This window comes from Cibotium barometz, chromosome 15, assembly GCF_041138505.1.
Source record: "Cibotium barometz isolate CiBa-2024 chromosome 15, ASM4113850v1, whole genome shotgun sequence".
NCBI classification, from domain to species: Eukaryota; Viridiplantae; Streptophyta; class Polypodiopsida; order Cyatheales; family Cibotiaceae; genus Cibotium; species Cibotium barometz.
Window position 1 is genome coordinate 17,043,956 of NC_141060.1, and position 14,098 is coordinate 17,058,053.

At 41.6% G+C, this 14,098-nt stretch overlaps 1 pseudogene; it reads right to left on the reverse strand.

The window, feature by feature from the left end:
• Window positions 1-3,806: 3,806 nt before the first annotated feature.
• Window positions 3,807-9,342, reverse strand: LOC147631018 (uncharacterized; annotated as a pseudogene).
• Between the last annotated feature and the right edge of the window lie 4,756 nt (window positions 9,343-14,098).

The following is a 14,098-nucleotide window of genomic DNA, read 5'->3' on the forward strand; positions in this document are numbered from 1 at the left end:
ACACACACACACACACATCTCTCATCTATAGTAAGGTTCTTATTTATGGTATGAAAACTTTGGGAATGGCTTTACAGGAACACCTACACAAAGGGGCTTATTCACATGTGTGCGATACTTAGCCAACTTCCTAAACATAATCAAATCTTCATCTCTTGAATGCGAGATCTGCTTGCCATACTATAAACCTGACAAGGTAATCATTTTGAGTAAACCAACTATGGTCGGTTGTGGATTAATATTCTGCGTATTGAAACGGCACCGGTGGCATTAGGTAAAGAGGAAACTCATTTTGGGGCCCTGTAAGAAATTCACAATTTTTTGCTTTTTCTTCACCCAAAATCAACAAAAATATTAAAGCAAGTACATGCAACTACAGAGATTCACCGAAAAACGTGATTTGGTGTCAGTCTGGCAGCAGGTGATTCGGACATCGCCGGCGCGTCCGGAGCGGTCCAAAACCCCCAAAACAACACCGGAAGCGCTAAAAACGGGCATCCGGAGGCCCGGAAAAGGCCGAAAAGGGCCGGCCAGGAAAATTCACTAGGAAAAACGATTTGGTGTCAGTCTGCTGCCTGCGGGCCGGCCAGGAAAATTCACTGGGAAAAGCAATTTGGTGTCAGTCTGGTAAAGCGATTTGGTGACAATCCTTCACCGAAGATGACAATATCAATTATAATAAATGAAAAAGATATCTTCATTCAATGCAAACTCGCCGTTCTCTATCTGGATATGACTTTTATTCTTTTTTCCTCCTATTTATTATTTCCTCCAACGTTACGTTGGCCCTCCATTAGAGGGCTATTTTTCCTAAACCCTAAAAGGCCCCAAAATGAGTTTTGATTTTTACTAATGGGAGCTTTCATGGCAAGACGACTGGTAGCTACAACCTAGCTCCACCTATAAAACGAGTTATGAAAGATGAAAGCTTACACACTCACTTAGCCTGTGTCTTGGTGCTCTTTCACCATGTCTGTTGTTCTTGCATTAGTTGGGAGCTCTTCATCTCAGGTAACTCAAATTGATTTGATTTTGATGCACTATGGATTGGATAATGAACTATTGAATCCCACGATGGATTTAATGATGCTTTTTGTATACGACTCATAATGGAAATTTCTTTGCTCTGTACGAGACTATGGGTTGATGAGTTGGTTGAAACCCATTTCGTGCTTTATTGCTCTGTCCAACATGCATATGCTTCAGAATGCCTGAGGAAACATTGGCCTATTTTGACAATGTATGATAGGATGATAACCTCTTGGGAAATCCTATATGAGATTAATGTTACACAATATTTTGATAAAGTATGATAGGATGATGACCTCTTGGGGAACCTATCTGAGATTAATGTTGCACAATATCTGATAAGAGTTTTATATTATCTGATTTTTTGGTTGAGAAGTTATAACCGTAAATGCTCTCAATCCTATACGTTACACCTGTAGCAGTCGAGTCATTGATTGTTATGATGCTATTAGCTCTACATTTAATTTATTGACATGGTCATATCCTGAAATCTAATCTCTGCTAAGAATGCCCTAATCACCTATGCAAACATAATGCATGAAAAAACATCGTTAGATTTTTGATGACACAAGGCTTGCGGATAATCTTTTGGAATCCCTCTAAGATTGAAACACGATGCGCGGTATAGGTTTTTTTATATATGGGCTTATGGTAATGGTAAAGCCTAAACAACATTTCAATTTTTCTAAGAATTTTTTGCCTCGATCATTCATGTTGTTGGTTTCCCATGATGTTGATTCATTAATAATGTTAGTACTGTGAACATTAGATCAAGCTTACATACTCAAACTTTGGTCTGACAATATTACGATGTGTATGGAATCATTATACATGTTATAACACTGCACTTAAAATAACATGACAATTGTGTTTAAGGATGCAAGTTAGGAGTATAAGTCAAAAATATCAATGTTAAAAGAGCATGCCTTTACAGAAGCAACTCGGTCTCTTTCTGATTTGTAGGAGGATATCCCCTATTACAATACTGATAAGCCAACCATTTGTCTGAATCATATGTATATGGGTTATTATTATGTTATTTTATTACTATTTTTTGGAAGATCTATTGAGACACCCGAGTGGCTATCCACAAAATCTATCATTAATAAGTTTAAACAAATATACACAACATTTTTTGGTTTCTGGTTATGATGATATGATAGGAGATATAATGAATATCTACTGAGTTATTGAATGAAAATTTGGAATTATTAGAGAGCCAATCGTCTTTCATAATTGTAGAGGGAGATAATGATTGATCCCTTTACTTTGGGATGATACTATGGCTACATACCTTATGCATATCAAGGGATTAGATCCCATCACTGCATAAATCTTAAGCTATTTTGGGTGACATCTATAACATGTGGTAGATTATATGACACCTACAAAATATACATGGACCAACTCTCTGTTTGTCTATCTAAAGAAGATTCTTTGGATGCAGGTAACAGGATCTATTCTCTCAAAATATCTTTGGGTTCATGCTCTACGCCAAATGTTTTCAAATAATGGAGTGATTGGCTCCACTTACTTTTAATATGATTATTGTATACAAATCTGTTGTTATATAATCGTGTTTAAACATTTTTATTGGTCAAGTTGGATAAGGTTCTTGGATTTTTTTGACCGCTGATGTAGAAGACTGAAAACACACACATGCGCACACACCTCACCTCTCTCTCTCTCTCTCTCTCTCACACACACACACACACACACCTCCCTCTCTCCCTTTCTTCACTATCTCGTTCTCTCTCTCTCTCTCTCTCTCTCTCTCTCTCTCCTTCTCTCTCTCTCTTTTGCTCTCTCTCTCTCTCTCTCTCTCTCTCTCTCTCTCACACACACACACACACACACTACAAGCTTTCACCATCCATTAGCGAAAGTTAGAGATATAAAAACATTACCTGTACTTCTTGTGAAGGAGGTTTTCCACCTATAAATGAAAAATCTCTCTCGCACATCTATGCAATGAATTGGGTGAGTTCACATTGTGATCGTTGGAGGCACTTGACATGTAAAATGTACGATTTCAAAGGCTACTCAGGGTTCTGACTGATGGTAGGTTGGATGAAGTTTCCAACTGTAAGCACTATTAAGGAGCATTAGATTCTACATTGTCGATCCTTGGAGATTCTAGGGAATGGCAAAGAGTCCCGGCACCGCCTTTTGTCATCTCTCATGTGGGGGGTCAAGAGCAACACCAACAAAACGATGCATTTTTGTTTCTATTATGACATTCTAAAATCTTTTGAGAGGTGCAAGGAAGCAAGAAGAAATTATTTGTTTTTTGAGCACCTTGGCCAAAAGGCCAATGGGTTTAAAGGGGCACCAAAAAGTTTAATGCATACCTCATGGCCATGTTACAAAATCCTTGTAACATTTACACATGCATATTGAGACTTTAAATTTCATTGGTGCACATGATTTTGAGGACCAAAATTTTCACCATCTACTCAAACCCGACACTTCAATAAGGTGAAATAATTATTATTATAAATTAAGGTTACATCACTATAGAAAACACCATAAAAGTTAATAAAATAAATTAATACCAGTTCTTGAAAATAGATCAAGTGTCTAGTCATCCTTGATAGAGAAGAGATGTATGTGACGATTTATGAGACGTTGGGGCTTTTGATTACTACACAACACTATTGCGTACTATTGAAATAGATTAGCAGATATAAATCATAAAGAATATTAAGGCTATTGGGCGAATAATAATACCCCAATGGTGCCATTTCCTTAGGCGGGAGGTGCCCCTTTTTCTCCATCTAGATACTATGAAATGGCCACTTGGGCTTTGTTTCTCTTTGCTCAAAGTGCCTTGATTGTGTATGAAAATGAGCCACCTCGTGTTGTTGTAGGGGGAATTCTAATGATTTATTATTCCCCTCTCTTAGGCTCTTTGCTTCTACTTACAAGTCTTCAATTAACATCTGAGATTGCTTGCTTGTGATGCCCCTTTTGTACCACGACAGTATGAGCTACGGAGCCTGTCTAAAATGGACCTCTGATGCTACCCTACTTGTACTACATACTGGATCATCCTCAAGCGAGGCCACCACCTCACGATGTGGGGACTCCACATATACTGGCCTCACGTCTCATGTGCCTTCAAATCTCTTCATAAAACCTTCTTTAGCCATGTGAAATTTCAGCTGCCTAAAATCACATTTTACTGATCATGTTAAACAACTTAAAACGTTTAACACTTTGATAATCAAAGCTCTGTGACAAATTATCACTTCACTAGTAGTCCATAGTAGAATTCATAATGTGAGTAGCAATTCAAGAAGCAAGAAGTTTGTAGGTTCAGATTAGGGGTCACCTTTTTTTGACACTAAAATAAGAGGATGCCAGATGTCATGTGCAAGACATGTGTAAGCCTAACCCAAGCTATTCCCTTGAAGGGTAGCAAGATCAAGACTGAGATTAGGACCAGATTTAGGAGTTGTTGATGATGGTTTGGGCAAGATGATTTATGGAGGACACAAGAGGCTGTCAGCCCCCAGAGTAAGAAATGACTAGGACTCTGGCTAGGCTACAGCAATGAAGTGATATTAGCCAGTCCATGAAGGCAATCCAGCCCTATAAAAGAGGCATACTTTCTCATTATTAGGTACTCACTCCTCTAGGGAGTAGGGTCACATAATAGGACTAGATTAGGTATTTCTACCTTTTTGTTGATGGGGTAGCCATGGGCTAGCCAAGATGTACCTTTTTGTACTATAGAACATACTAAATACTCAACTATTTCTCTCTCTCTTCTCTATCTTTCTTGATTGCATTTTGCATCAAACATGTTCTAGGATGTTGTTTAGGGTTGAAAGAAGACTCCCAGAGCTTCTGTGTGACATTGGTATGAGAGCATCAGGCTCGGCAAGGCTAAATAATGATTCAGTCCTAGATAAAGGTGCACAGTCCAAGGAAAGGAACACAAGACGTGGAAGAATCTCCCATGAGGTTGGTTGGTGGTGTTCTACAAGGCCCAAGGGAAATGACAGTCCTGTGATTCAAGTGCCACTTGGGGCACACCAGTAAAGGCTTTCAAGCAACAGTTCCAAGGGAGGGTGATCCTCCAAGGGGTGGAGTGAGAGTGCTAGACTCAATACTCAGGAAAAGAAGACAAGAGAAAGTGTTCAGGAACAGGGCATGAAGGGCTAGGTAACATGATGGAATAGATGCATAGATCTTCATCAGATTCAGAGAGGATTTGGAGATCGGGCCGGGTTTTCAGTGAAAAGGTTGCCAGGAAGGAAAGGATGACAGGTTTGATAATCCAAGGATGGACGATGGGATTATGACAATCATCTAAGAACGGAATTTGGAATCCCGTCACATCAAGTTTAGCAGAGGGGGATGTCATGTGCAAAACATTTGCAAGCTTAATGTAGAGCTATTCCCTTGAAGGGCAACAAGATAAAGACTGAGATTAGGACCAAATTTAGGTGCTGTTGGTGCTAGTTTGGATTTTTTAGAGGACACAGGTGAAGTAATTATGGCGTTTCATAATGATCAAGAAGAACCATGGTGAAGCATAATGGAACACTTAAGTTAGAAAGATTAAGACATGAATTAACATAAGCATAGGTGTGATTAGTATAATCACACCCTTGTATTAGCTGAGTTGCCTCTTTAAATAGGCATCATAGGTACATTGATTGTCTAAAGAAACTCATGGGCATGAATCTAGAGGGAAACTCGTACATCATCTCCTAGACCTCCTCCATAAAGCCTACAATCTCTCCATAACTCATGGGCTTTGACTTTTAACTCAACTACTAGTGCTTTTACATGGACAAAATCATATTGAACCTTAGTCCTTTATTCCCTGATGTCATAAAGGATATTTTGGAGTATTAATCCAACACCCCACCTTAACAAAATATCCATGACTAAAGTTGATTAGACAATGCTACATGGGTTTTCAAGCCCTCCCAATGTGCTGGTGACGTCAAGCTTGGCAATGGAGGCCCTCCACTATGACATTCAAGCATGGGCACCTCTTAGAAAGGCATTCTGGTTTTTTTTTAATCACTCTACATTTTATCCAATCCTATGATTAATGGTTTCAAACTGATCTAGACTCTATGGCTGCCTTCAAGCATTTTGACAACAAGAAAGCATCACTTTGTCATAATTATCCTCCACTTGGTGCTCTATTTCTACACAAAAAACAGTAAGAGATCTCTACTAATTAGAGGTTAATTGGGCTTAATCTCTGAATTTCTTCGCAATTAGGTGTTCATTCATACTATTGGGAAGGTATTACAAAGTTCTATTAGCTCATATTGTCGTTACCCATTAGTTTTGGAAGCTCATTGATCATTAGAAGTTCATTACTCATTTTAGTAGTGGAAGCTCATGTTCACTCTTCTTTTGAACCTTCATTATCCCAAGATCAAGTGAATCATCTAATAGAAACTACATTAAAAAGAAGATTACAAAGATATAAAAAAAAGCCACACTATTGTGCCTATGCAAGGGCTATGGGTCTAAGTGATTTTTTGAGCAACAACATGCATGTGTATGGTGAGGGTGAATTCTAGATTGTCTTACCATTAAAATTTGTAAAGGGACTAGACACTGCTTATTGGGTATTCATCCCAAAGGTAACACCTTCCCTACAATAGCTTTTTCACTGAAGACAGATAAGTTTGAAGGGCAGAATTTCCGCACATGGCAAACTAAAGTTAAATTTACTCTGATGAAGAAAGATTTGTGGAATGTTGCAAATGGTAAAGATAAGAAACCAAGCACAAGGGATGCAGAGGCTACATGGCTAACCAAATATGAAAAAGCACTTGCCATTATAGCCTTAGGATTAAGTGTGATAGTCTCATCCACCATATCGATGGTGGGAAAGAAACCTCAAATGAAGCTTGGGAGACACTTGATATACTTTTGGAGCACAAGCCAAGAACTCCAAAATATCTCTTCTTATAAAGTTATTTGAATTAAAAATGAATGTGGGTGATTCTCTTCCCACTTATCTAAACTATATGAAGAGTGAGTCTAACCCAACTTGCAAGAATCAACAAACACATTGAAGATGCTGAAGTTACTACAGTGCTTCTAAAGAGTCTACCACAAGATTAGTATGGTAACATTGTTACCACACTTACCAACCTCCCGTCTCCTTCCCTACTAGATGTAGAGGCTTCTCTACTTGAAGAAGAGAAGAAGATCAAGAAAAGGCAAGGGAACATTTACAATGAGGGTGCTTGCTTTAACCAAGGAGTGGAAAGCTAACCATGAAGAGAAGGATTGTTTTTTCAGGAAAAAAGGCTCAAAAATCATTACTTGCAGAGGAAGCAGATTCAAGTGGAGATGAAGCAAAGGAAGAAGCAGGAGCCTCACATGAGGCCAACTTTCTTCAAGATAGCTGGGCTTTCTAAAAGAGAACTTACCCTTTCCACAGTCATCCCCATATCCTAAACTAGTTGTAAACATAACTAGGATCTAGCATCTGGCATCATAAATGGCATTGTAGACCTAACTAGAGTAAGACCTACGAGCACTAGCATGGTCATCATATCCATCATTGTAAACAATGCTTGCAGGCGGTGAAGGAGAGATCTTTTTTCTCAAAAAAAAAGGTGCCATTTGCAAGCAAGAAACTCGACAATGCCAAGCTTGATGGAGAGCGGTTTTCTTTATAATGTAGGCGTGGTGTCTTGGCTTCAAGGTGCTGAAGTTGGCTCACTCAATGATGTTGTGTGTGAGTTGATTTCCACCCTCCAGTGAGCAGTGGTATGTAGGAGAGGCATAAAATAGCATAATCTTGATTAATTTTGAGATTAATAAAGAGATTTAATTGATAATGATATTGATGGAAGAAGTAACAAGGCTCTGATACCAAATGAAGTAAGTATGGTGGTTCATAATGATCAAGAGGCACCATGGTGAATCATAATGAAACACTTAAAGTAGAAAGATTACAACATGGATTAACATAAGCATAGGTTTGATTAGTATAATCATGCACACTTGTATTAGCTGAGTTGCCTCTTTAAATAGGCATCATAGGTACATTGATTCTCTAAAGCCTACATCATCTCCTAAACCTTCTCCATAAAGCCTAGAATCTCCCCACCTCTCAATAACTCATGGGCTCTGACTTTTAACTCAACTACTGATGCTTTTACATGGATAAAATCATAATGAACCTTAGTCACTTGTTCCCTAATGCCATAAAGGAAATTTTGGAGGACAGGAGCCAGAACAATAAATGAATAGGACTTTGTCGACTGCAGCAATGAAGTGATATTTTGTCCAAGACCTGGCCAACAGCAGATTGGCCAGTCCATGAAGGCGATCCAGCCCTATAAAAGGGCCACACTTGCTCATTGTTAGGTACTCACTCCTCTAGGGAGTAGGGTCATAGAATAGGACTAGATTAGGCATTTCTACCTTTTGATGGGGCAACTATGGGCTAGCCAAGATGTACCATTTTGTACTATAGAATATATTGAATATTCAGCTAACTCTATCTCTCTCTTCTCTATCTTAGGGCTAAAAGAAGACTCCCAGAGCTTCCATGTGTGACACCAGACTTGTGTGCCTGCTATATGGGATACCTAGCTAGGCATGAGATTCTTTGTATGCTTACTGAATGAATGTGCCTGTTTTGATATATAAAAAACCGGATGGAGAGAGTTCCAGAGCAGAAGAGGAACAGCCATATGGCCAACTATTCCACTTCAACAAGCTATGTGTGCCCTTCATCTTCCAAAACCTTTTTGTAAATGACCTCCTACACCACACACACTACTCATGTATCTCAATAGTACCATGACACAATCCCCACAAATGGACTCTATTGAATGTGAATCATTACTTTTTGATACAAATCACAAGCACTTCTATGTTGCAACTATTTATCAAATATAAGGTGTAGACTTGAAAAATTGACTGCAAAACACCCTTACCATGGTACACAAATCAAAATCAGAAGAAAACTACCAACACCATGGTGTACATGAAATGTTGATCATATGGCTAGTGCAAATATGAATTGCTATGATGCAAAGAAAACCTTGCTAATACTAGGCACCACTGCAACTAAGTTTATCAAATTGATTAATCAAACTGAGCACAAAAACATTGGTGTTCATGTTTCATCACCTTGATGTTCTTGAGCACATGCTTATTCTCTACATCTACAATGTCAAACAACACATCTGTAGAATTCCTAGCCGGAAGGTCAATTCGAGGTAGCAGAGAGTTCCTTTAAGTGCAGAGACCTAGCAAAATGCACAGTCAAAAGAAAACATTCATGAAGACATGAGAAAGAGGTAAATACATGTTACATGTGGAAGTTCTAGGAGTCTTCTTTCAGCCCTAAACACCATCTTGGAATATGCTGATGCAAAATGGATAAAAAAGAGAGAGAGAGATAGCTAAGTATTCAGTATATTCTAATGTGCAAAAAGGTAGTACAAATCTTGTAGCCCTTGGCTACCTTCTTGAAAAGATGTAAAACCTAATCTATACCTAAATCAAGGACTCAACCCAATGCTCGACTAAATGAGTCACAACAATGAGCAACATTGCCTTTTATAGGCCTTGGGAGTTTCTGGTGAACTGGCTGACTACAAGTCAACCAGGTCTTGGCAAGCTTACTGCACAACTGATAGGTGTTCCCTCGTGCGTGTGCTGGCCTTTCAATGAACTCCACCAGTCACTCCCTGCCCACAACAACAACCTTTGCTCCAAACTCAAGTTCTGAACTGGTTCTTTATCTTGTTGCCCTTCAGGATTAGCTCTGAGATTAGTCCTGCCCATGTCTTGCATATGACATCCCCCTCTGCTAAACTTGATGATGGGATTCCAATCTGTGTTCTTGGATGACTATCATCATCCCATTGTCTATTCCTGGAGTCCCCCTGTCATCCTTCCCTTCCTAGCAACCTTTTCACTGAACACCCTGCTCGGTCTCCAAATCCACTCCAACTCTAATGAAGATCTATGCATCGGTGGTTCCATCTTGTCCCCTTTCCATTCTTGCCATGTCCCTGAACACTTTCTCTAGTCTTCTTTTCCTGAGTATTGAGTCTGGCACTCTCACTCCACCCCTTCGAGGATCATCCTCCCCTGGAATCATTGCCTGGACGTCTTTCCTGGTGTGCCCCAAGTGGCAACCGACTCACAAGACTGCCATTCCCTTGGGCCTCGTGAAACACCACCAACCAACTCCTAGGAATTTCTTCCAAGTCTTGTGTTCCTTTCCTTGGGTCTCGTACCTGTACACCTTCACCTAGTACTGAATTAGTGTTTAGCCTTACTAAGCCTGATGCTCTAATACCAATATTACACGCAGAAGCTCTAGAGTCTTCTTTTAGTCCTAAACACCATCTTGGAACATGCTGATGCAAAACATGTACAAAAGAGAGAGAGGAAAGAGAGAGAGATAGCTGAGTATTCAATATATTCAAATGTACAAAAAGATAGTACAAATCTTGCAGCCCTTGGTTGCCTTCTTGAAAAGGTGTAAAACCTAATGTATACCTAAATCTAGTGAGTCACAACGATAAGCAACATTGCCATTTATAGGCCTTGGAATTTTCTGGTGAACTGGCCGACTACTGGTTGACCAGGTCCTAGACAAGGTTGCCACAAACGATAGGTATCCTCTCCTGCATGCGCTGGCTGACAGCCCTTCAATCTCCTCTATCAGTCACTCCCTATCCACAACAACAACCTATGCTCCAAACTCAGGTTCTGAACTAGTTCTTTATTTTGTTGCCCTTCAGGACTAGCACAGAGATCAACCCTGCTCATGTCTTGCACATGACAATACACGTACATGCACTCATGCGCACATGCATACATGCTGTAATATGCGGAAGCTTCGGAGAAGGATCGGTACTTCAAAACTCAGAAATCAGCACTCTTTTCGCGACGGAATTAACGCACAAACTGAAAGGAGATGTGCAGAAAATAGAGAGAGAAAGGGGAGATGGAGAGGACACAGTATTGGGTCCCAATTACCCTCTGTAGGGCCCCCACCATGGATGGTGTATTTGCTTTATTAGAATGATGTAAATCTGAAAACAAATACAGAAACTTGACCTTTTCTTCGCTGGAAAACCTGCCCTTGACCTTCAGTTCTTCACCCCTTTGCGTTAGCACCCTCTTGGCTGTCCTGGCCCTTGTATGCTTGATGCACTTGGTGAATTATGAGATGGCTTCAATGTTTCTTGGCTGGAGTATTTATACTCCTCCTTTCATCCAGTCGGCCAGCTTCATAAAGCCCCACGACTAGGTCTTTAGAAAATAAAATGTTTTCACATGCAATATTGTGCTTTCACACTATATTATATGCTGGCCATTCTGCGCATGCCTTCTGGGACAGCACCAGGCTGCTGGCCACTCTGCGCATAGGTGTGGGACTGCCCCCTACACCTGGCCGACCTGCTGGGTAGGGATTCTAACCCTGTCGGCTGCCTGTCCAGCAGCATCAAAGCTGGCCGACAGCCCTTCCAGCCCATGCCATGGCTGGTGGGCACAGCTTGGGCCCTCCTGGCCCCTTGGGGGTGGTTCTACACCTCCCCCATGCCCACACTAAGGGTGCAACTCTTCGCACTGGGGTAGCCTTATGGGCTGGCCCCATCTCTACATGCAAACCTATACATGCAAACCTATCTGCCCACAGAGGTCTGGCATCCAGTTGCAAACTAGATACACAGAACATCTGACATCATTCCAGAGGGAGACTCACAGCGCGGACTGGCACTGCTTCATGTGCAGGACAGTGCACACCTGACCTTGGACTCATGTGCAGGACAATGCACACCTGACCTCGGACGACTGAGATGGATCCCTGGCTGACTCGTCCCGGACTGGGCTCACATGGGACCAGTTCACCATCCCAAGTCCTGCACCTTCTGTACAGAAATGTCTACGTGGCATCCAAGTGCGGGATGCACGTGACATCCCCTTCTGCTTAACTTGACGGAAGCTGCATAGCCTCCAAATAATCCGTCAATAATGCCGAATAGTCTTCGAAAAATTCTTTGTCGAGCCATACCGCTTCATGAGTTCCTCGGTCCTGAAACTTCGTGAGAAACTGTCGTAGTCTTCGGCCTGAGCCATGCTTGAAACGGTGCAGAAGGATCTGTTCTGGAACCATTACTTCTGCTTCATCAATAATGTCTGGTTCCGCTTCGTCTTTGACCTCTGAAGGGGGTGGACTTGCATATGGCTTTGACCAACTGACATGAAATACATCGTGCATAGTCCAACTCAGAGGTAGCTTTAACTGCATAGACACCTCATTAATCTTTTTCCGGATGGGAAATGGTCCGAAGCTCCTGAAAGACAACTTTGGGCATCGCTTGCCCACCTGCTTCAATCTTTGCTTCATAATCCGAAGATACACCCAATCCCCTTCCGAAAACTTCATGTCCCTTCGGTCTTTATTGGCCTGTCGAGTGTAGGCCTCTTGCGCTTTAGCCAATCTGTCTTTAACGGACTCGAGGATCTCCTAGTAAGACTCCGTCACTCTGTTCGCCTCCGGTACTGAAGACGAAGTCCTGGTTAACAACGATTGGAAAGGCCTTCCAAACGCTGCCTCATATGGAGTCCTGCCAATAGCTGAAGAAAAAGAGTCATTCAAAACAGCTTGAACTAAAGGCAAAAACGATTCCCACTTACCTTGCTGATCGTGGACATAACACTTCAGCACATCAAAGGCCAACTGGTTGTATATCTCTGTCTGGCCATCTGTCTGTGGGTGGAATGCACTGGAAAAATTCAACTTAGTACCAAAATTATCAAACAATGCCCTCCAAAAATGACTGGTAAACTTGGCATCTCGGTCTGACACTATGGTCCTACGAATCCCGCCAATCGGGTACCAATGCCGAATGAATAGCTGGGCAACATCCTTGGCGGTCACATTGGCCCTGCAAGGAATAAGCATAACAAATTTGCTGAACCTATCAACAATAGTTAAACACTGCGTATTACGCTTACTCGGACTGGGAGGCAGATTTGTGACAAAGTCCATCGACATGTCCTGGAAAGGACCCTCAGGAATTGGCAAAGGCTGTAACAACCCTATCTTCTTTCCACGAGGAGCTTTCACCTTTTGACAAATGTCACAGCGTTGTACATATGTAAACACATCACGCCTCATCTTTGGCCAATAGTATTGCCGTTCTAATTTCTCCAGAGTCGAATTCATGCCCCTATGACCACCTGTAATGGCGTCATGGGCATCATGGAGAAGAGCTGCACGGAATGATTTCATGACACATAGTCGGCCTTTGTAGAAAAGCCAACCATCGCGTATCAGAAAATGGCATGGTCCTGTGGCATCCAATGCCTGTTCCCACTGTGTACCGAATTCCTCGGAATCCGCGTACATGTGCTTCATGTCTCCTAGTCCTGTACCAACAAGGTCTAGTCTAGTGGTCTGAATCGCAGATACTTGTCCCTTCCTGCTCAAAGCATCGGCCACTAGATTGGCCTTTCCTGGAAGGTACTCAATCATACCACCGAACTGCTGGAATATCTGACTCCAGCGGTGTTGTCGATCACTCCACTGTGCACTTGGCATCGTCTGAATCCAGCGCAATGCCTGATGGTCAGTGCGAACCTCGAAGTCACGGCCATACAGGAAATGTTTCCAATGTTTCAAGGCCTGTATAACTGCTAGGAGTTCACGATCATAGACTGAGTAGTTCTTTTCGGCGGGCAGTAACTTACGAGACATGTAAGCTACCAGATGACCATTCTGTTGTAATACACCTCCAATTGCGATGTTACTCGCATCGGTGATCACTTGAAATGGTTCGTCCCACAAGGCAAGGGCTAAACAAGGCGCTTCTGATAAAGCCACCTTGAGGTTCTGGAATGCCTCCAACGCTCATGGAGTCATTCGAATCTTTTGCCTTCTTGTTTTCACTCCCTTTAGCAGATCGGTGAGGTCTGCCGAGAGATCAGAAAACTTGTCAATGTGGGTGGAATATGCCTGGCATATACCCCACAAATGATCTAATGTCATAAGCGGTCTGAGGTACCTCCCAGTTAACAATCTCGGCCACTTTAGCCGGAT